The 24126-nt window shown below is 38.5% G+C and overlaps 1 protein-coding gene and 1 non-coding gene across 2 annotated transcripts in view; both read left to right on the top strand.

The window, feature by feature from the left end:
• Positions 1-10835: 10835 nt before the first annotated feature.
• LOC124158937 overlaps positions 10836-24126 on the top strand; it is a 346015-nt gene continuing 332724 nt past the window's right edge. The window contains exon 1 of the mRNA XM_046534369.1: positions 10836-11292. The gene's annotated coding sequence lies outside the window, so the exon portion shown is untranslated. The remainder of the gene's footprint in view (positions 11293-24126) is intronic.
• Trnaa-ggc lies at positions 23379-23450 on the top strand. The gene has a single exon. It is a non-coding gene; the product is annotated as a tRNA-Ala (tRNA).

Below are 24126 nucleotides of genomic sequence, written 5' to 3'. Positions count from 1 at the left end.
TAATAAGCCATGCATTTAATGCATCCTCACTATACGCGTAATTAGCATTTCAATCACAGCGCTCTGGGTTTCTGCAGACACTACTTTCTCGTTCGGAGCTAATCCGTCTGAGAGTTTTTTTTCCCACCATCGTGAAGATTCTCTTATCATAAGATTTGTTTTCTTTAGCTCTCCTTCCGATCCCATAATCGGTTCGCCGTTTTAGTCTTTCATAATCCCGACTGTTGACTTTATCTTAATGCTCCCGTTACAGTCTATTCTAGTTCTTTCTTTCTCGGAATTTCTGCTTAATGATGCTTTATAATTATTATTCTATTCTAATGAATGTTTTCACCGCGGATTATGTCTTCTTTTATCTGATGTTTAGCTCCTCTCAGCCTTAGGACTGAGACTCTTAATTACTCTGAGATAGCCCATTTTTAATTATTTTGCTATCTCCTCGGAGAGCATGTGTTCGCGGCAAATGGTCTGATCATTTCCCTGCGTATGCTGGCAGTGATCTTCATCCTCATTCAGCCCTGAGGGTGGTGTACGACTCGTACCTCGAAACGTCGCCCGCTATGGAGGAGATTAGCTTTATTAGATTAGGAGATCCAGCATCCGAGCAGTCTTCACTACCTTGTGTCGTGTTTGCTGCATTTGAATACCTTGGTTCCACCCTTAATATTTCTTCTTTGCCGATTGCTTTTTTAAGAAAGAATTACATTATTTTTCCAGTAGCCATATTCAGAATACTTTAATGGCTAGCGGTATTCTCGTCTGGCTGTACCCATGTGACAGTTGCGATTACTGGAGAACAGTTTCTCGAGACCTCAGGGAAATCTCCCTGCCTCCCAGCCCTGAGGATGTCTCCAGCAGCGCAAACGAAACCCTTGCCCAGTAATCCAAACTGTGACGCAGATGCACCCAGAAGGGGGCGTCCATTAATTACGTGAGGTGATTTTGGCGATTTTTTGGAAACCTCTTACCCCTTAGTGAGATATCGTGAGATTTGGCTCGACCCCCTCCCCCTAATCTCGCGTTAGATTCGTCAAAAATGGGTATTTTCAGAGTAAATACGTTAATCCACGCTTAATTTTGCTGGATTTATAAAAAATATTAATAATTATCATTTAAGATGAGGTATTACTAGTATTTAAGATTACTAAGATCGCAATTTTACACTGTTTCTTGAGGGAAAAAAATTACGTGATAATTGCCAGGACCCATCCTCTCACGACATATTGGGTGAGATTCGGCTTGAACCTTTCCCTAAACGTCTAGCGTAATTAATGGATGCCCCCGAAGAGAATACTGATTGACGTAATGGACCGTTGAAGTTTTAACCTATTGACTGTAATGGCTTATCACCGATCCGCAATTTTTTTTCTATTGTTTTCAATCATGGAGATGCATTTAAAAGGATGTTTTTTGCAGATTCAAAAAGAGGGTATTGGGAATTCTGTTCTGCGTCGGTTTATTTCCAAAAAATCTAAAATTAAAAAGAAAATATAATTTTTAATGACTTACGTCCAAGGCAACGCTTTTAACACTGGCAAACGTTACCCTGAGGAGATTAACCAATGATTAAGATAGGAAAAAACTTGAGTGAAGTCCTCTCGGGATTTCCACCGGTTGATTTGATTTATAGGCACCAACGTTTCAATGAACGCCTCGTTCATCGTCCTCAGGGTGAATAATAAATTTTTACTGATTAAAGAATGTTTATAAGTAACTATAAACAAATTGCAACAATTAAGTTACCCCTGATCGGCCGGAAAAATCTGAATTTTTATGAAACGGTGGGGTTCTATGATTTTTAATTTTCTTTAAAATGGGATTCCACGCATTGCTAATTTTGTATCCAGTGTCTCTATTGAAATTATTTTTATTAAGCCTAATTTCAATGGCCTCCTTAGCGAGCCTGTCCCAGTCACTCAATTAATACGCCGGGAAAGAATCTCATCATATTTTAGGAATAAACTTATTTTCACGGCGAATGACGAAATTGTTATTTTTTTCCGAATAGCATAATAGTAATTTACTTCAGAAAGTTGGAATGAAAGATAAAATTAACTTAGAACTCTAGGGTGCCACAAACTTTGCTCCAGTGCTTCATTATTTTTCATAAATTTCATCTTATTTAAGCTCATTTCAGGGTGAGTGTATTACGCCATTCAGGTCAAGTAGGGCACCTATTTAAGGTGCATTGCTTTGTGAACGTGACAGTTCGAAATTTTCTTTGTACCGTGTGCAAGGCCTAAATGTGGTAGTCTCTCAGATGTATTTTGCTACTCGTGTAGCTAATTATATAACGGAAAAAACAGAGCCAAAAATCTCATATTTTTGTAAAAAAATCATGTTTACAATTCTTAAAAATGACACTTGCGGTTCAGGACGAAGCTGAGACATCTCATGAAGTGCACTAGGTGGAAGCGGTGAGGAGTTTAATGGGTGACTAGAGGGAATGGTCTTCTTTAACAAATCGGAGATCATCGGAGACGACAAAAAATCCCATTAACCCTATCTAACCCAGAGCTACTTTTGGGAGAATTCAAATTTCAAGATTTTTCATTATGAAAACTTGAAAATTTTTCAATCAATCATAGTTATCGTGGCATCTGAATATTACAATTCGTCATTACAATTAACTACATAAAATAATGCGTAGTTTAGATATTTCCCAAATAGAGTATATAATATGTGTACATTTTTGATGTTGCTTAGAAGCAACATTGGGTTATAATGGGTTAAGAACTCCTAATTTTACATGGAGAACACCGTGGATCACACTGATGCCTGCTAGAGCAAAATTGTGAATCCCACTACCGTATCTGCTCCGATACCAGCGTCCCAGTGTATAATCATAAATTCGCTATCTCTATCGAACGCTCACCGATTCAGGCGGTGAAATTGGTGATCGGGTGCACCAACCGGACTGCACTAAAAAGCCAATACCCTTCATCCAAAATGATTTGGTTCATGATCTTGGTTTTCCTAAAGATACGTAAGTGGTTTGAGCATCAAGAATTTACGAGAAGGACTTACTCGGTTCTAAGTTAAAATTCTCATGATATAGACAACAAGAAGCTGATTCGGTTCTTTTTCTTACTGAGTATGGTACTTTCGTTATTGTGAAGGCATTTCAGCAGTTACCAAATGCAAAATATCAAGGAGGTTGTAAATATCTGGAGACGCTGTTTCCGAGTTTTTAGAGTGGTCAAATTCCGCAATCTTGGTTTGACAATTTTTGGACTTAGTCTCCGACTTATATTTTTAGATGGCTATGTTTTTTTCTCAAAATGAATTAAATTAAGCGAAAAATGCTACCATAGTCATCAGTATTTCGCCAGTGATTATCATCGGACTTTTTTCCATCATTCACTATACTTCTGTTGGCGTATAAACTCTGTCTCTATTAGCCACTTTACTGGAGGGGATATCCTTGAAAATATACTTTATTAAAATAATTGTTAGATTTCCGTTCGCTATAATAAAATGAAATACCAGTATAAGTGCAGGTAAATGACTAGTTTACCCACGTAAAATTTTATTTGCAGCTGAGTTAGTTGTGAACTTAACCGTGGTGATTGATGATAATATTTCCCTGGGAAAAGATGTTTGAGTCATAACTTCGCGAAGCCTACCAATGAAGTAAGAAAAAAATTACACTGTGTATTCCATAGCTCATTTTAATGTATTAACGAGTTATGACTAAAAATTTCACCAAATAGAAAGCATTGACCCTTATGGGATTGTCAATGTTTTGGTGCAAGTAGGCGCGGCTAATCCTACCCAAGCTCCCCTATTCCTGCCACACCTCGCTCCATGCTCGAAACCAGTATATTACAACTTCCTTGAGCGCACCAGATTTATTCAAGAATATTCGGATTATTTGAAAATTTAGCAGTTTAAAGGTACATGCAAGTATATTGCAAGTTCAGACGGGTATTATAGGCTCATGAATTGTAGCAAACAGTATTATATCGAGTGAACTCGGAGTTCATCGGAGACGAAAAATATCCCATGTAGGCCCCCTAATTTTACACGGTGGACACTGTATAACACCGTACATCTCTTCATTTCTAAACAACCAAATATTGCGTATTTGTCTTATTTTAATATGCATAGCCTTTTCATTTGGGTTTCTTGCTATTTGTTTCTTTAAGATGCTGAAATTTCCTCAGCTCACCTGTTTGTCGTGTTTTGTTCTTTCAGAATATTAGAGCACTATCTGCTGTCTCAAAATTTCTTTGCGTGCTTTATGTCTGCTTTATGATGCCTTATAACATATTGTAAATATTATTAGCCAATTATAAATTTTATAAATTTTGCCATGATAAGAACGATGTGATTGCCCAGATTGCATCATTCACGATATCTGAGGTTGGATAATGTGAGCGTGGCGGGATCTAAATCCTTCTCTTTACTTATGTGATTTAAGCTTATTGTGAATTTACTGAAATGTATCGTTACATTATTGGAACATAAACTTTGAGACTTATGCAAAAAATGAAGCTAGTCGCGCGTTAATTCTGTTGGGCTGAAGTAAAAACTTATTTCATTGTGTTTTACACTTTCATTGGAGATAATTTTCCTAAAAACAATTCCAAATCAAACTTAAAACCGTGTTCTCAATTTAATATTTCTTCTGTAATTAAATTTCCAGTGAAAATAATTCCTTGAATGTGAAAAATGGTTTACTTGACTGGATACTGAATTATCTTTCAGTCGCCGGAAGCCTAACGGACATAATAGTTCATTTTGCGTTAGACCCTATGATTATGTTATCATAGATAAAAAGTATCACATTGCCTTGTTTAAAATTTAGTCCTAACTTCTCTGGTGGTCGGCTAATTAGCTCCCAGTTTTACTCACCTGGATGTAATTTCGATTCCTCATGTGCTTCGCTACGAGGAAATAGTGGGGTTAGGGCAAAAGCGGGAATAAATAGATATGCGATGTCTCTATCATTTCTTTGTGTAAAAAGTTTTTTGAAAGGCCTTTTTTTGTTCGAGTCCCATTCAATCACCTTCTAGTGGCCTTCAAATATTTTATAATATAATTATCAAAGAGAGCTGAATCATTATTTATAGTTTAATGCTCAAATTTAACTTAGGTATTGCGTTAAGTTCTAGTAACATTACCTATTTTATGACATTTTGTTGGTGAGCTTAAATTTCAAATGTGCTGTTAAGATTCCTTATTTAAAAAATTAACAGGAGACAAATCTGTCTCACTTCAGACTTATTTTCATTGTTTCGTATCAGTGTCGAAGTATTTAGTGAATATTATGGAACTTTTTACACTGGACGTAATTGAATTAACTTTAATTTCATTTATATCTAACCTTTTAATTCAAAATACATTTATAACAATAAAAACTGGTAGCTAACCTAAGTTTTTATATTTTTGAAAATTTATGTATTCCTGTGGCTTCTCTTGTGTTGCAAATTTATTCCTTAATAGCCACTTTTTAGGGGAAGAGGATAGTTAAATTACACTTAAATAATTACATCCACTTCATCCTGCGTCTTACATAACAATTGGACATATCGGGAAGTGGTTAGAAATAATCCCTGTATTGTTTCTTTGGTGAGTTCGGGAAATTCGCCTGGAAAAAGTACCCGTCATAAGCATATTTATTTGGCATTGAACAGTCCTTCGGGTAAGTTATTATCGGCCTCTTAGCTGTCAAAGTAGTTACACCCTCACGATGTAGTCGAACTGCTTGTCTTTTGTTATCTCTCTCTCTCGAGGGGGTATTGAATAAATGGGTACTTGTGTACGTGGTATTCAGAGGAAGAGTGAGTTATAGGGGCCGAAAGCTTTATCCACGTAGCTCAATTCCCATTCTCTAGCATTCTTTGATGGAGAGTCTCCTCTGGGTCGGAGCCAAGATGCTATTCACCCTCGGAAGTCCCACACTTATCGAGCGGAGAACTCCACGCCTGCACCAACTCGTCCACCTTCTCTTCGAGTCACTACGTATCGCCTTATTGTCTTCAAGAAACTTCTCCCTGGACTAAACTTTCAGAGATTTTCAGTTTTGATTATGTTGTTTATAAAAGGATTTGTTTTCATAGATGGCACACCTCATTTGATAATAACCATAGCAGCATCACGTATGCAATACAGATATAAAATATTTTACATATATTCTTTTTTGTTCCAATCATGTACAGAACACATTAAATATTTTGATCTCCAAATTGTTATTCTGCAATTAGATTTTTAAAAATGTTCAAAAATCTGAACCTTTCGCTGCTTTAAGGAAATATAAGATGGTAACCCCGATCCAGGTTAATCTATATACCACTTTACTTTTTCAGTCATTGCATGTATGTACTTTACAGTCTTTGAAAAAGTGGAAGAAATGTTATTATTCTTATTATTACTATTATAATTATTATGTTGCTAAAGGTGAAAATTCCGCGGCACAGGCAAAAGAACCACAAATCACATGGCAGATTACCACGCTTTCCAAGTTTCTAAATTTTCATGAAAATTTATTGTTTTTAAATTTATTATTACTTATTTTTCAACTAGTTGAGGCCCCACCCATAATGAGAAGTGCAAGTCGTCGCGTCAATATCTCCGTGAGAGCATATCTTTACAAAAACAATCCAATGCGACAAACGATGTAAACGAAATAAGGATGCATAAGTGTTGATGAAATATTGGATAGCTCCAGAAATTTTGGAATAAATAGTGACACAGACTTATAGTTTTGAGTGAGAAGTATGGAATAAAAGTGATGCGAGATCTGGTCGTCTGTGACGTCATTTCATTAAAAAAATCATTTAGACTTCACTTAACGGCCAATAATTATAATTAATAATAAGAAAGTACCCACTTTAAATTGAAAATGCCGTGTTTTAATCATTATTATTGCGCTACGAAGCTTCAAATTTATTTCTAAACAATTTAATATATTAATTGTCTAGATTTTTTTCCACTTACGGGCAATAATTTCCAAAAGAGGCAAAACTCCTTATATTTTTCAGTGTAATTTCGCAAAAAAATTTAACTAGGAAGGCGGTGTTTTTTTATCGTAGCTTCGGGCGGTAGAGGACACTAGCAAAACTTTTTCAAGTTTTTTGGAAGTGAACTTTGCTTGCTTTCCGGGAGGAACGTCCTCGGAAATGAAAATAACTCGTTAAGTTAAAATCTTTGCGCATCACATCTTGTTATTTTAGCTACTGAACTTCTATTTTAAACGGTGAGCTTGTACCACTCTTATTCCGAACTTCTCACTGAAAACACGTCTCGCTCAAAACTCAATGTCTGTGTCATTATTTATTCCGAAATTTCTGGAGATATCCAATTTGTCGCAAACACAAATGAATGCCAAATTACTTTTTATTGTTATTTGCATTTGATTTTATCAGTAAAGAGTTACATTGCTCAGTTTGAGTAAGGCTTCATATCGTGTTGGCCACGTGATATCTACATTCAGGTAACTCTTAAGAAAGAACGTGGCAGGATAAATATGGTGAATCAGCCTCCGAGCGACATTTCAAATATTCTTGGCCTAGTAGTAGGTCTTGGACAGCTATTGAGCCATGCTGTAAAATATATACAAGAATGCTTAGGTTTTTTGTTTCTTTGTTATCAATATCGAACCGAAGGTAATAGGGGCATTTGATACTTGGTACTGGAATTATATGTCCTGAAGAGATATGATGGAAGGATATTTATTTATAATCTGGTGCATTTAAACGTGAGTTGGAAGGCTTTCCGTAAAAAAGGGGGTGAAGCAGGAAAATCAGTGTCGCAGAACCAATATGGATTGGTCAAAGTAAGAGGCAGTGAATTTTTGAGAGCAAAAATAAAGTTTAGGTGGTGAGGGAATCGCGGCAAAAGAAACAGACGACTTCGAGGGCGTTCCATCAGTGATGTCGGAATGAGAGTCAGCGGTTAAGCATTTTCATGATTGCTGCAGTTGATAAAAGACAAGTCGTTCGCTTACTATCGGTGGGAATCAGCTCGAATGCAAGTTAGTGGTGCATTGATTTGGATGATTGCGGAATATATTCATCAGATTAAGATAAATTCTGGAAAATTCCTTCATTGTCTACGAGAGGGTTGTTCGATGAGGTTCGTTGTGCCTCGTACCACATGACATTTGTGGAGGGAACATTTAAATATGGTATAGTTATTGAAAAGTTAGTGTAGTAATTGTAATGCTCTTTGAATTATCGTACCTTTCATGGGTTGGCAAGTTTTACATAACTATTTTGAAATCATTTTATTGTAATATTAAAAATTAGGTGAAACTATAATGGGGAAGTCTGCCTCTTTTTAAGGATAAAATTATGTAGCTTAGAAATATATGCATTGGTCAAGATCATTCTTAAATGAATCAATAATATTTTAATACAAAATTTTGTAAGAACGTGTATTTATAAAAACTATTGATAATATTTGAGTGAGAAAAGTATTTTCATGGTGGCTATTTTTTGTCCTGTGGCATTCCATTAACTCGTATTTACCTTTAAGTTAGGAGAAAGACAAGAAATTATGGCCGTTCGTATAAGTGTTTTGTTAATATTTAGAGGAAAATTGAGAAGAGAAATATTCCATTGAAATTTTACTGATCTCAGCATATTCGGAGCTGAGTCAAATAATTTTCAGCGTCAACTTTTTGTGAAAGCTTTGCGAAAACCGAAGAATTCTTAAGTACAATTTTCAGGTTCACTATGTTTCCATTTGTTAAATGTCAAGTGAATGAGTCTTTATATTTTATTTATTCGAGTATTTTTCCCGCCATGTCAAATGCATTCATTTTTTATAACAAGAGTTTTATATTAGATTGACTGGGAAATAGCTTATTTTAAAATAGCAATTCGTATTCAGTTCACTTCATTGCCACTTTGGGAATTATGCACGTTTAGCTTGAATTTGTATTATTATTAGCATTTATCTAAAAAATTACAGTATATCTCCCAGTAATGTCCAATGGAGAAGTCAAAGAATAATGTCTGCGAATGTTTCTTTGAAACATAGAGTGATGAGTTTACATGCTAAACGGCTTATTAATTGGTTTTTGACCAGAATGCAATGGTGATCAAGATCCTATTCAAGCAAATACCAATCGGTCCACGGCAAATGAATATCTCGGCGTATAATCTGCGTCCGTTTTAATTCAGTCCGGCTACTCTATTTATTCATCTCACTGTTTAAAATTCTCCTTTCACATGATTATCGGCTTCATCTTCTTCCTCTCATTTTTTTTCCTAAATAGCATCTAGAAAAATGTTCCGGTTTTGCCGAAAACTCTTTCAAAACGTTCGAAACTTTTCACCACATTTCCCTACGCCTAAGGCTGCCCAGTCAGAAAATAAGTGTTGTAAAACCATTTCCGTAATATTGCCCCTACTTTTTTATTATCTTAAAGTCTCCCATAATTTATAATTTGGTTTCGTCTTGCTGGTAGCACCTATTATCTATATATTTGTTGGTATTTCGTTTCAGGAGGCTCATGTATCTCAAAAAATTACCAATTATTCATCGTCTCTTTCCACACGTTCATATACTTACACCTACTTTTCTCACGGTGACATTCTTAATTGCGCAGGGAATATTGTATTGAAATTTAAGTCTTTTGTATTTCTTTCGTTGTGAAAGAAAAAGAGAAGAGAAAAAACTCGAAGATGTTTCTAGAAATTAAATACACCTGATCATTATTGGATTGTTTTTGGTACAGCAGGCGACAGTTTTCTTTAATTTATGGATTTCTCTGGAATAAATTTGATCCTCCATCGTGAGTCGTTTTTCATCGTTATTTTTTTTACGGCTAGCATCATAATTAATAGAAATGCGGCTTCTGGCATGGTAAATGTCAGAATAAGATAATTGTCTACGATGTGTGTAAAAATTAAGGCAAATTATGTCGTGTTTTTATTAATTTACATTTCAAATTTAGTAATTCATGAATTTATTTTTGAAAAATCATCATCATTAGTCAACAATCCTGAGATTGTTTTTACTCAGCTCTCCACTCTCCTATCTGCTAACCTTTTCATAGAGACGTATCGCTTCTCCATCACAACCTTTACAACCTGTCCCATTTAATTCATCCGGAACCGTCTCCTGCCTTTCTTTCTTCCACTTGCCCTTCTATGATTATCTTCATCAGGCCATGTCTCTCAGGGAACACATTTTTCAATGTCACATGCATTTGTTAACACAGACTTGATGAATTATACATTTTAGGGTTCGAAGTGAAATGGCACAGAATGAATACCTCGGAAAAGAAAACACGCACGTAAAACTCAGCTAAGGAAATAGTTGTACTCGTTATATTTTCACCCAATACGTATTGTCTGTATTTATATTCTAATTATGTGATTGGAACATTAAGGGACTCCGTGTTTCAAATTGAATATTATCTACCATCTTTATTGCCTACTAGGGTTAATAGGCGATTTGTTCAAGCGTCGAGAAGTCATTCTTTGGACCACGAATCGAGCGATAGTTTCGGTGAACGATTTCTAAGCCCGCGAAGAGACTTAATCTTGCGGAATTAAACGGGCATTCACTACTCGTGCCATTGCATATCCTTAGCCTCAGAGCTTCGCTCAACAGTGGGGACGGTCCGCTCTATCGCAGTGCGATAAACCATGGATATCGCGCATTGCAATATCCCGCGGGTCTTTTGCACTGCGCGCGCCCCATTCAAACCCACCCCTCCTCCCCATTTGACCCGCCGTCTGGTCGTCTACCGCCCCTACCCTCCCTCCACACTCCTTCTCCCCCCCCACTCCGTAGAGAGAGAGAGAGAGAGAAAGACCCGGCCCATGAGGCAGCGCGCGCGCTCTCCGTTCGACGCCTTCCTACCCTCCCAGTTCATCTCGGGACACGACACCGAGAACGTCCGACCACGCCGTTTTACAGTTCCCTCGCAAAATCCTGCTTTTTGGAACCCCCGGTGAGAGTCGAAAGGGGGACTTAACGCGGGCGAACCTCACAGGTTTAATTCCGTCAAAGGGTGCGGTTTTGTTATCTCCAGCCTGAGAGTGCACCTGAAGATAACGACGACTGGTACATAATTTATCATTTTCGCCATCGTCCTGCTCGGAACGAGGGGGCGTAGCCTGAAGGGTGTTTTTGGAGGACCTCTTCCCTCCCCTCCACCCTCGTTGGGGCTAGAGGGGCGGGCCGAAGTCTTCGTAGGTGCACCTCCTCCCGGATCGACGCCCCTAGCCGAGACGACCATCGAGGTGGCCACCGTCTGGTCCGGGCGAAGAGACAGACGCGGGGGTTCCAGACCGGAGAGGTCGTGGAAGGATCTGGAGTCGGGGCACGAAGGTCAGTGATAGAGGAATAGGGAGAGAGGGCCTTCGCCTCCTCTATCGAACCGGAACGGCGCCGGGTTCCCCCGTCATTGCGAGCGCACACGTTCCGCGGAGACAGCCAGCAGGGGTCTCATTCCCCCCCCCCTCTCGCTCCATCCTTGCCAGAGCACCCCACCCCCTCTCCTTAACGTTCGTCGGTCTCCGATCCTCTTCGCGGTTTGATTTTTTTTTTGCGCGCGCCCGGCGATCGTCGCTTGTTTCCGGGTCGGTCACGTGCACCATTCCGCCCCATCCTCCGTTTCACATCGTTTTTACTTCCCTTCTTCGGTCCTCGGTGACGAGCTTAGGCCAGCCTCATTCCAGTAGCCCTGACGTAAACCAGGAAATTGAATGTATTCACTTTGTATCGCTGTCTTTAGAATGCTGTCATCTTAACCCAAAACCATTTTTGTTGAATTTTTAGAGCTAGAAGGAAAATAAAACATTTTTTCTTCGTAGTAATGACGGTTGAATTATTTCTACTCCAGGTTTAATAATAAATAATGAAACTGTTTTTTCGTAGTTATTGAACGTTGCCGCTGACTCCATTCAACCGCTTGTTGATCAAAGTTTGATCGTAGGTTTTTTTCAGCTTTTTATCGTGAATTAAGGTCGTTGCTATGGGGAGTTTTCGATGTGACAGTGCAAAAATTAAAGGATTGATGCTAAATAAAAACCGAAAGCTTTCTTGCCAGCCAGTGGTGGTCGTTTGAAATAAATCATGGTCAAATTTTACCTTATGTTGAATTTTGTATTTTTTTTTGTTCCTCACGTAATAAAATTTTGTATCGATTTTTGTTTCTTGGGTGAAAGGAGGTAAATTTTAAGAACAGCAATATTCTTTTTGTGATTTATAGGACTTATTGAGTCAGTTTCTTAAAAGAAATCTTATCTTTCATCTCCAAGTTTTAGCTTTTTCTATACCACTAGAATTCTTAATTATTGATACATATGAAACTCTTCTCTTGAGGCAAGAAGTTCATTTCATATTTCCGACTCGTTTGATCCATGTTTTTATGTATGAATGCTAATTGCATTTCTAACTCAAGTATGAGAAATATATACCTAGAGGTTTTAGTAGGCAATCATGTTCTTTTTAATTGTGATGACTAAAAATTATCGTTGGGAAGTAAGACCTTAGCTGCCTCGCATCTCGTGTCATCTCAGATATTCATCCAGGGGTGCATGAGTGGTTTGCAACAGAAAATTAGTTCGTTATTTATTGATGTTTTTCATCTCAGGCTCCACAGCAAGTAAGTTGTTACGTGTGCTGGGGAAAATCTTGTGTACATATAATACCTTATGGCGCGTTTCTTTCTTTTAACTACTTACCTAGGCTTCTGCCGGTAAATATCCCATCACAAAGATAATTGGTATAGGTCAACCGAATACGATAGTTGTTCGCGAAAGCAACCGATCGGCCTTGCTTATACCCGCATGCCTTTGTTCTTTGATTGTATTTCTTTTTTTCATGTCTATACACGATTTACTCTCCTTCATCTCATCTGTATTGTGTGTTATATTCCTTATTGGATACTCCTCCGTTTACCTTGCCCTATCCTAAGCCCCCCTCTTCTCTCTGTGCACGGTCAACCCGCAGTCTCTGTCCCCTCTTTATCACATGTAACAAGTTCCTCTTCCCCTTTTCATTGGAAGCTCTTCATCTATATCTCTTTCATCCATCTTGCAGTGACCCTCCTCTACCATATTCACATAGCTCGGTTTGTATTATCCTTTTATTTTATTATAGCATTTTTCGTTTACAGAAAAAAGTTATATTTTTTGTCTAAAAGTTATACTTTATCAGTTCCTTAAACGAAGATGTAACAAAAAAGTATGGTACGCTCTTATTTATTTCTTCTTGTATCTACATTTCTTCACTTGAATTGTTTTTTTCCACGTGTGTATTTAATATTATGTATTTATAATGTATAAAAAATTAGTTTTTGGCGTGACTAGCATTGCATTGAATTTAAGAATGGTAGCTTTGGTAATGATGTTTTAACCACTGAAGCTTCTTAAAGCTCCTTCATTTTTTTAGCCAAAGTTGTACATTTACGATTTTCGAGTATTAATTTTTTAATTGTTATTTTCCAAGGGTTTTTAATGTTTCCAACAACAGAATCTAATTCAGCCTTTCAGTCATAAGTGAGTTTTCAATCATCAGCTCCCCTTTGCTGATAACGTTCTCCTTATAGAAAACTGTTCTCTTTCTATTGCGCAATTATCTTAGGTTTTTTTTTATCCGTGTCACCCATTGTAGATGCTTTGATCCAGTCTATCAGCTTCCTTTTAACCCTTTCTAATCCAGAGCTTCTTCTGGGAGATATCATATTTCAAGATTTCTCCTTTAGAAAACTTGAAAATTTTGCACTCAATCATGATTATCGTGGAAGATAAATATTTCGTCATTAAAATTTACACCAAGAAACAATACGTAATTTAGATATTTCCTAAATTTAGCTGAAAATTTATACATTTTCGATGCTGCTTAGAAGCAACATCAGGTTATGATGGGTTATATTGATCTAAATTTCATCTATCCTGGATGTTTCTCGGGAAGATACGTATTTTCTTAATGTATAATCTCTTTCTACGTAGCATACACGTTAGGGTGGGATGTTGCAAGAAATTTGTTCCAAAGGAGCCAGGTTCCTTAGAAGCTGAAACACAGGCTAGCACCTTAACCTGTCCCTCGATTGGATTGTGTCTCATCCTCCGAGGTGGGCATGGTGTGGTTGGGGGATCTTTCGTGTGTATCTCTCCATGGACCGCGAATATTACTCCCTCAGGCAATTTCTCTCCATCGTCCGTGGCCTTCCCCCACCATACATTTCGTGTCCAGTCTTATTTTTCTCGCTCGGCCTCGCCCTTCTTCCCCATTTCCTGTCTTCGGAACGTCTCCTTTGGTGATATATGTGTTGGTTCCTGTATCCCCGTAGGTTTCCGTGGGGTTTTATAAGGGTTGGGTGATTGATCGTATTTGGGCCTCTTGTTCACCCTTTCATCCCCTCCCAGGCATTCTAAGCACAGGGGAGATATTTGGCGGACTTGGTGTACCTCTCTCCGGAGAAAAGCCGCTGCGTAAACACTGCAATCTTTGTTCTGATCTCCGGTTGCGTAGGATGCGAGATCAAAGATCCTGGCCGCGGCGCCTGGAATTCAAACTGCAACCCGGAGATTGTCGGAGAGTCCTATTGTATTGGTCTAAGTCTTTAGTGTAAGGTTTTTCTAGTGAAAATTGTTTGCATTTTAAGATTTTGGAGTACCATTACGATATGTGTATCAATGAACATTTAAGAGTTCTAAGTTCAAATATGTTATTTATTACCAATTTTAATGATTTAATTCCCAATTCTTCGCAATCAGCATATCGATGGCTAAGTTATAACAACATACATCTCCAATTCGGCCGGTTGGAGACAGGTATCTTAAACATAGTGTAATAACATTAAAAAACAAAATACATGCAAAAAACAATTCTTTGTTTTCAAATGAATGCTTCTTCCTCAGTTTTATGAACTTTTGGTTTTTAATTTCAGTGTACAAGTAAAATAAAATTGATCGTTTTTTTGATATCCTGAAAAGTTACTTTTTTTTAGATACGTGTTGTTAGAACTTAGCTATCGATATATTGGCTCAACGGCTGAGTCTTTCATCGCCTTCAGGGGTAGAATCTGGAGTCAAATTCTTTGTAGTATTTTGTGCATTTCTTTATTTGTATCATTGGTCGCCCTAAATTACTGATTTATTAATTATTGCCCAAATTAATTGTTTACGTATATATAGATTAATTATGATATTCCACGTATCGCTTAGTTGGAACCCATTGTCTCAATTTATGTTCTTCTATCACAGGTTAATTTCAATTGCCTCTTTTACAATGCGATCGTAAAAATTATTCGCACAGCAGAGAACCTTTGTGTTTTGAAATTTATTCTGTGACCAAGGTCCAAGCAATGCTCCTAGAATATCATAATTAATCGCTATATACGTAAAAAAAATCAGGGAGACCAAGGATACAAATTAATAAATAAACAAAATACCGTATAGAATTTGACTCCAGATTATACCTCTGAAGACGATGGCAGACATGGTTGTTAAAACGTTGGGACCAATTACCTAAAACCACTCCCGGTGGGGAAACCGAGAAATATTTCTTCATACTATACGCAGGGAAAAACTAAAATTCTACAGCATAGAATGGCCTTTACAACGAGGGTTCCAACATTGTTATCATTATTATATTATTCTTCCGATTTAGGTAGGTTTCCATGAAGTACTAAAGAAGCATTCTGGGAGCCTCCCCTTCCTTCAAGCACTTTCCCCTTCGATTCAATATTAGACCTACTCCCTTTCATTCTATCTAAAAATCCTGTTCAGTTCCCTTCTCTCCCTCGTTTACGTAACATTCAAACAGAGTTTTCAACGTCCCCTTCCCACGAAGAACTCCCTCTATTCATACCTTCTGTCTCCTCCGTATCTCAACTAAAAGCTGCCTCTCCTTACCCACCATGGCCAGCACTTCGTCGTTCGGTCCCACCATTAGCAAAGCACACTGCAAACATTCATGCCCTAGGTAGGGACCATCCAGGCAGGCGAGGACTTTACCCCTCCTCCAGCGATATCTTCGAAACTCATAATTTGAGTTGCAAATTATGGGCGAAAAGCCAATCGAATTCACTCTACCACTTGATATCAGTTTTTGTAGGATTTATTCTTACATTTTCTAACAATATTATATTACGAACCAGCGCAACATACAGGTGAAACCAACTTAGCTAGCGCCAATTAAAATTCTAATAATATAAATAACTAAGACGAACACATCTTATTATTATTATCTTTTCTTTTATATAAAGAACCACCTTTAATAGTATCAGCAAGAAGTGTTTAATTTATTGGAAAATGAAATAATAAACTTTGTAAGATTCACTAATATTTTTAAAATGCATGACCCGGCTTTCACAACATTTATCTTCAGGTGCATAGATCATGCATGCGTCTCCTAAAATATCAATTACTTGTAGGCCACCCAGCGTTGCTCGGAAAGGATAGTACCCAGAGAAGTGGGGAAATTGGAATTTTTGATTTCACGATCGTGCTGGATTTTTCTCTTTGATCGTCGGGTGAACGTATACCCCAGAAAAAAGTTTTGCACCGAGAGGATTAATAGTTAGGGGTAGAATCCGATGTGTTCTGTTTTCCCTTTGAGTATGCCAAGAGGTGTGGCTACTCGGCAAGACGTCCAAGCGCAGAGCTTGCTTTACGTGACGTAACAAACGGTAATAAGAAAACGTTGTAAAGGACGCGAGGGAAGCAACCGAAAGTAGTATTACGGGGTTTGGGAGCATGAGATAGGTGGCGCCAACTCCATGGGGCTTGATAAGGCCTGAGCCCCCTCAAAAAAGTTCGTTATGGGTGTGAGGAAAAAATGTGTCAGGCTTGTCGATTTTCCCCGGAGTGTCCAGATATCAAGATTCGAGTTATCAGGGTTCTAATGTTGATCATATGACTCTTCTAAAATGCTTAAAAAGCTTAAAACTCACTACTTATAAAATTTCCCGGGGCAGGATCCCCGGTTTGGGCCCTCCAAAATTTTCTTTTGGAAGTCAGCACCCATGCACTAACGCAATCCGTGCAACCGCATGGGTACGTATAGCGGGCAAACAGACATTCTCTTTTGTATTTGCAGATAAATTCTTTCATTTTCCATAATTAAAAGATTTCACAAGGTTAAGCCTGGAGTCATCAGTTATTTCTTTGCCATTTCTTTAAAAATGAAGAAAATACTCCCTCCCATCACTTATTGCCTCATGATTCTCACTCCTTATCTTCAGAAAGTTTGGGACTTTTAAATAAATGACGAAACTAAAGTTTGATTTGAGGAAACTCACCCCAGCTGTGTAGTGAGTAAAAAAAAAGAAATAACCAACGCGTAAAATGTTTGGGGAGCGAAGAATAAGCGGAGGGAAGCCCTTCACGCGGCACTCTTTGCTGAGTTAAGGCGCAAAGGGTTTCACTGTTGAATGTCCCATCGAGCTGATTGAGGGGTGCACTTGAAGCCCGCACCGAGTGGGACTCCCGCACCATCATTTAGATAATCCTTTAATCCGAAGATTGGATACTTGAGGCCCCCCTCCACCCCAACCATTCTTTCCAATCGGTTGCACCCTTCTCCACCGATGGCTCTCATCCCCTGCACTCTTTCTTATTTGATCATCTCACTTTTTGTCTTTGAGTTTTTTTTTCTATTTTGATTTTTCTTGAACCTCTCTGAACTCGCCCCTCATGTTAGAGAATGTTTAAGCATAATTTTTGAAAATGCTACTAAATATAAGTAGGATTATAGTGTATAGTATTAATCCAATTTCATAAAGTAAGGAAAAAACCAACCGCGACACAAAAAATAAGGAATATTTACCTATCCACAAATGGTAAAGGTGACGCATTTCCAATATTATCCATTATTACCAAATTCATTCTAAAATATCCAAATTACCATTCAAGAGAATGCATTTGTGTACTCCGTTACATTTTAAGAGCCATGTTGAAAAGAGTTTAAAAATAAAAAGAATGATTATATTCTTAGTATTGCTTGGGAACTTCGTCATCAATTCAGGTACTTTTGTTATCTTATTCGAATGGGTTAATCAAACGGGTCTACATTTGTTAGAATGATTTATTTAACCATATAATAAATCATACGTTCGGTAGAAGGTTGGAAAAACGGATTTCCGGCGGAAAAATCGTTCTTCGTATGACCATTCTCATGTAATTTTGATGAATAAATCACCTTAGTTTTCCTCCTTTGAAAAGTTTCATCAGATATCACTGGGAAGAAGACCAACGAGTAAGTTCCATAGTGATTGTTCGTGGACGGCGAGTGACGTAAATATGTCTCCATCGTCTTTTCGTGGATGGGACTTGGGTATTTTGCTGGCGATTGTATGAAATGGAGCAAACGCGAAACACATGGAGCTATTTTGTTTTTAAACTCTCGTAAAAATGGCACTTAAGAACTTAGCGTGGTAAGCAAGCGCTATCTATCGAATGGTGTTGTATTCATTGGATATTATTGGAAATACGTCGCCTTATTCAGTTTTGGATTAGTTAATATTCCGTATTTTCTGTCTCGTTGGCTTTTTCTTCATTTTTCGTCTATGATTCCATTGATTCTTACCATTCGGAGATGTAACCCTCCACACTTTCAGTGATGCACATTTTGATGATTTTTTATTGTTTTAATACATGAGGTATAGGTTAAATTGTTTTGGCGGGATTAGTTTTAGAGGAAAGGAGGAAAAGTAGCAGGCTATGCGATTTGTGAAAAATAGCAAGCGAGGAAAAAGCATGGGATGAAGGATGGGGTGAGTAAGGAACCCAACTTTGTGGGGAAAAATGATCTCCAGTTCAAGATAAAATGCCGATTGGAAAGGAGAAATTCAAGGCAGTTCTTGTTCTTGAACAGGACCAAACGGAACTGGAACGACCTACCAACAAAAATATTGGAGCCCTTCCCGAAAAAGTTGTGTATTTTTCAAAATCGATTAAAGAATGAAGAAGCAGGAGCAATTTCCACAATTTTAAATTTATTGGTACTACCGGTTTAGCTTTACAGCATCATCAGTTATCTGATGTTGCTGTAAAGCGAAACCGGTAGTACCAATAAATTTAAAATTGTGGAAATTGCTCCTGCTTCTTCATTATGTTCCGTTTTCACTCTTATCTTGCCTGAAATCTCAGATTATAATCGATTAAAGAAGCATGCTTCAAGGGTTTGTTATAATTTTTTCAGTTATATTAATCGTATGCGCATGTTACCACCAGGTCACTGGCTTACTTGTGCCAATAAATATAATAATATTTTAAATGAGCGGACAAATTGAACGTCTCCAACGGGTGGCGGTGGAGTCACTCAGTAACACGTGCTGCCTCCTAAAAAGTTTCCGACGTTGGGCAGTTGCCGGGCGAATAGGCCATTAAAATCCGTTGGTTACGTCGCCATCCCTGGGAATACATTAATTCTGCAGCGCGAGCCTGTTGATAGAACCTCAGGAAAGTAGCGGTGGCTTCAGTGACGCCCAGGATTTGTGGTCTTAAAAGCTACGCGGTCAAATATAAAATTGGTGGTACTGTGATGTCCGACGTGTTTTCAGTACGCTGTGCTGCTACATCTTTTAAGACTCCTGCCTTAAGGGACCTAAGTGGCCCATTTTAATTAGTGGGTGACCTTATGAGGCTTTACTTCAGTGGTGTATCCAGGAATTTCGTTCGGGGGGGTCCAAAGTCAGGGGGACCCGTGGTAAATGTTTTGAAAAACAGGGTACCTGCTAAGTCCATAGAGGGCTTTAAACTAATATGAACACCTTTCATAATCGAAAAAACTTCTTTAAAAAAATATTTTGTTAATCATGATTTTTTCAATATTTTATTGCTTTATTTTATAATGAAGCAAAGTAAGCGTGTTTTTATATTTTGGTGGGGGTTCGGACCCCACGGGTTCTCCCCTCGCTACGCCACTGCTTCACTTTTAATGTTCATCCATGATATCTGTGTCCTTTGGTAAGCGACGTTAGAATATTTACCGTGTGGATGGGTGAATGAAATCGTGTGAAAATAGAGGGAAGAATTGAGAGAAATAAATCCCATCGAAAGCATACAGGTTGATCATTTTAGCAGTCATTTTAATATGAACTCTGATGGAAGTAAGTTATTATCCACCAATACAAAGTATTTCAACTATCACCGTGATATGTGTGCCATCGCGATTCATCTTATTCACGAATACTTGTTATTTTTCCACATACCCGCCAGCCTAGCATCTTCCGATAGATCACGGATTTCCTTGCCCATCTATCTTTTACCAGGACGCCCACATTATTTTTAGCTCCTTGCCTCTCTATATTTGTTTCTCTCTGCTGTTCTCTCTCCCTGATCACCATGCTGTTGCGTGACTTCCTGATTTGTTGTCCTCTATGTTCAGCTAAACTTCATCATTTTATCTTTTTTTCTTTTCCTACTCTTTATCGCCTTACTCAAGTTTCTATCATACATTTCCGAGTCATACAAGGTTGCGTTCTGTTTCAACTCTTCCTTTGTAACCATCATAACCTTTATTCGTCGTAACACACGAGGCTCATGCCACATACTATTCCCTTAGTTTTCATTGTATTTTATGGTCACGAGAATGGTAAGTAGAACATTTGGAGGTTCAGAAATTACTTCAATAATTCATTATTTCTTTCATTTAACTTAATTTGTTCCCCCTTCACCCACTCCACTTCATTTTGACTTGTATACGGGAGAGGAATGGGTAAGTGCCCTGTCCCTCATATCCTTATGCGCTTCAGAAAGCGTTATAACCCACGTGACGTAGTAGCGTTCTTACCCATTTCATGTACTGAAACGTTGCTAAGAACTAAAGCGTTATTGTTGTATTGGTTAAGCAGTAACAATCATCTGCTCTGTCTTCCAGGTTCAGTACGTTAACAAACTGCTCAGTGCCCTTCATGTACCACAACCTTACTATTTGGGATTCTGATCATATAATTTGTCCAGTTTTTGAAGAAGTTAGATTAGAATACGAGATTTACTGATGCATATTATTATTGTATTGATATATTATTACATGTTTTTATATTATCTCTTGTAAAAGTACTAAAACTGTCATATTTTAAAGGGAGATATTTTTTATCCCGCCGTTCGAAAAATATTACTATGAGAAGATAGAAAATTAACGAATCTGGCGGATGATGTTCATCGAATCGGACTGACCTATGAGCTAGTCATAATCCTATTTTTTATGCCTCTTCCCCCAGCCTCCTCCTTCTCCTTTCATCCTCCCGCGTGCAAGGCCGAGAATTATTATCGCAATTTCGAAATCGATGGCGTCCGGCCGCCGATGCGATTCTTTGGCCGTCCCCCGCACCCCTCCTCCACTGCCCCTCCTGTCCGCTCCTGTCTCTCGATCTCCTTCCGAAAAACCGCGCACCGGCCACACGGAAGCACACGCCACCTGCTGCCATCTCCCACCTCTCTCGCCGCGAACACCCTTACCACCAACCTTGCGAGTGGCCACGTCAGGAGGTGGTAGGGTTGACAATTTTAAGCATTCTTGTCTATAAACATGGCAATACCTCCATTGGCGCAGCGAGGTTTTGGGGGATAAAACCCCCCCCCCCCCAAGAGCTCAGAGAAATTTTTCAGTTAAATCCATTTTATTTAATTGCATTAATATTACTTATAGAATAGTGTAAGGATTTATAAAATATCCCTCAGAAAACCGTAAAACTCACTATTTATCCTAAAAATTTTCTGGGTAGGGCCCCCGCACCTCCTTATTACCCTGACGGGTATGCCATACCCCAAACACCCCAGTATTAGTTGCGCCTGAAACCCCTCCCAGCCTTAATTCCTAGCTGCGCCCCTGAATACCTCCACTGCATAAACGCTCAACAATCGCCCAACGAATCAAATCTGCTCATCTAGTACTATAAGGGCTATGAGCGGATTTGATTCGTTGGGCGATTGTTGAGCGTTTATGCAGTAGAGCTATAGATTGGATCTCAAGGGCAAAATTCTAGGGTAACCTATTGGCACAGAAATGCCAGCCAGACATAGGTATGCCAATCTTCCACTTCTAAGCAAAAAATGCTCAATATATCGTAATAAGGACTGTAATAAATGAGGAATTTTAGAAAATTAAGATTATATTAGAAGTTAAAAGTTTACTTTATAGCGTTACGTATGATAACCAACTTTTTCTTTATGTAAAAAAAAGAGTGCAGATGTGATATTAAAGCCATGTTCTTGAAGTACAAAGACTAGTCATAAAAATTTGTAGCACAGAAAAATCCTTCGTTAAAGCTAATAAAGGTACTCGTCATGATAAATAAAAGCTTTTGGGCTATGCCGCCGCGTCAATTTTGGGTGGCCCCAACTTTTGCCAACCGGTGCTGGTCGCTTTCTCATAGGAATCTAAAATATCAGATTCCCTTGAGAAAGAGACCAGCATCAGTCGGGAAACATTGGGGCCACCCAAAAAATTGACGCGGCGAAATAGCCCAAGAATTTTTATCGGTCATAGAAAGATCGTTTTTTTACTTATCATACAGGGTGTTTCATGACATTTTTTGCCGACAATGTTAAGCATTTGTATCCATAAAAATGGGATCGCAACTACTTAGTTACTGAGCTATGGCCACGCGAGCATTTTTGCATGCACTTTGCAGTTACCACGTGAACGGTTTTCCACGAGTGTCCAGCCTTTTCGACATTTCATGAAATACTCTGGATTTTTAAGGAAATTAAACAATTAAGGTTGGACGATAATTTTAGATTATGATTGCCTTAAACAGTGAAACTCAAAGTGGATGAGACTGAGCACTCGTATTGCTGATATTCGCACAAAGCTCTCGCGTAATTAAGCTCAACGGTAAATTGTTAAAAGGCCGCTTTACACGGAGAACATACTTGCACAATCTGACGCGTGTACGAAGGCGCAGTCAAAATCTCGTGGTGTGAAGCTGTGAATTGCTAGAACACATGCGAGAATGCGTGGACGCGAGATGACAAAATAGGCATTCGAGCAATTCCACGCCATTTTCGAAATAAATGCATTTCCAACCTGCCCAATTCCGTGCCCCGTGTAAAACGGCCTTAACGCAATGATAATGGCACATTTTTGTCCAACTTTAATTATTCAAATACACCAAAGGATGAAGTTCGCCATGAAAAAATATTTGACTTAGCCGGGATTCGAACCCGGATCTCCCGATTGCCGGTCAGGCGTGCTACCAGTCACCACCAAGCCATCTTCTCAGAGCGAACTTCGGGATGGGTTTTACCGAACAAGATGTTGACGTCACAAGTCCACACTATGGCACATGTGGCGAGGGTCGTGCTTACTAAGCCACTGTCGGGGAGAAAAACCCTTATTTTCCGCTGGTCTGCGGCGACGATTTTCAAAGCACTGAAGGAACAAGTGACTTTGTACGCAGTCACGCGCACGGGTGCAAAGTTAAATACACCAAAGAATGAAGTTCGCTCTGAGAAGATGGCTTGGTGGTGTAACTGGTAGCACGCCTGACCGGCAATCGGGAGATCCGGGTTCGAATCCCGGCTAAGTCAAATATTTTTTCATGGCGAACTTCATCCTTTGGTGTATTTAACTTTGCACCCGTGCGCGTGACTGCGTACAAAGTCACTTGTTCCTTCAGTGCTTTAATTATTCAATGTCCATAAAAGTCCTATAATATTATATATACAATAAAAATGCGTATCGGAGGACTGCAAGGACTGCTAAACTATCAATTTCAAAATGGGTGAGATTGCGCGATCGTATTGATGAGACTTGCTCAAAGGTCTCGTTTAATTTAGCTCAAAGGGCTACGCTCAAAGATTAGGTTGTCACTAAGGAGTTGCTACTCCAAATTTATGGGCAAAAATTCTAAAAAAAATTTCCACTATCACCTCCTGAAGTATTATCCACCCTGCATTCTAAGTAAAAAACCTAGCTTTCTATGCTACACATTTTTAAACTAGTTTTTGGACTCGAGGAACTTGGTTTTTAAACCAAATCTGCACCCTTTTTTTCGTAATATTGGCGAAATTGCTTGTCATACCTAACGCTATAAAAGCCAAGATTTAACGACTAATACAATACAATCGTATTGGTGGTTATAACTCTTATAATCATAATTTTCTAATATTTCTCATTTACTGTAATCCTAATTAAGATTTTTAGTATGTTTTTTTTTGCTTACAAAAGGAAGATTGGGGTAGTTTGGGCTGGAATTTCTGTGCT

Source organism: Ischnura elegans, chromosome 5, assembly GCF_921293095.1.
Source record: "Ischnura elegans chromosome 5, ioIscEleg1.1, whole genome shotgun sequence".
Lineage (NCBI taxonomy): Eukaryota > Metazoa > Arthropoda > Insecta > Odonata > Coenagrionidae > Ischnura > Ischnura elegans.
The sequence above is the reverse complement of the archived record's forward strand: the minus strand, read 5'-3'. Positions and strand labels throughout refer to the sequence as shown.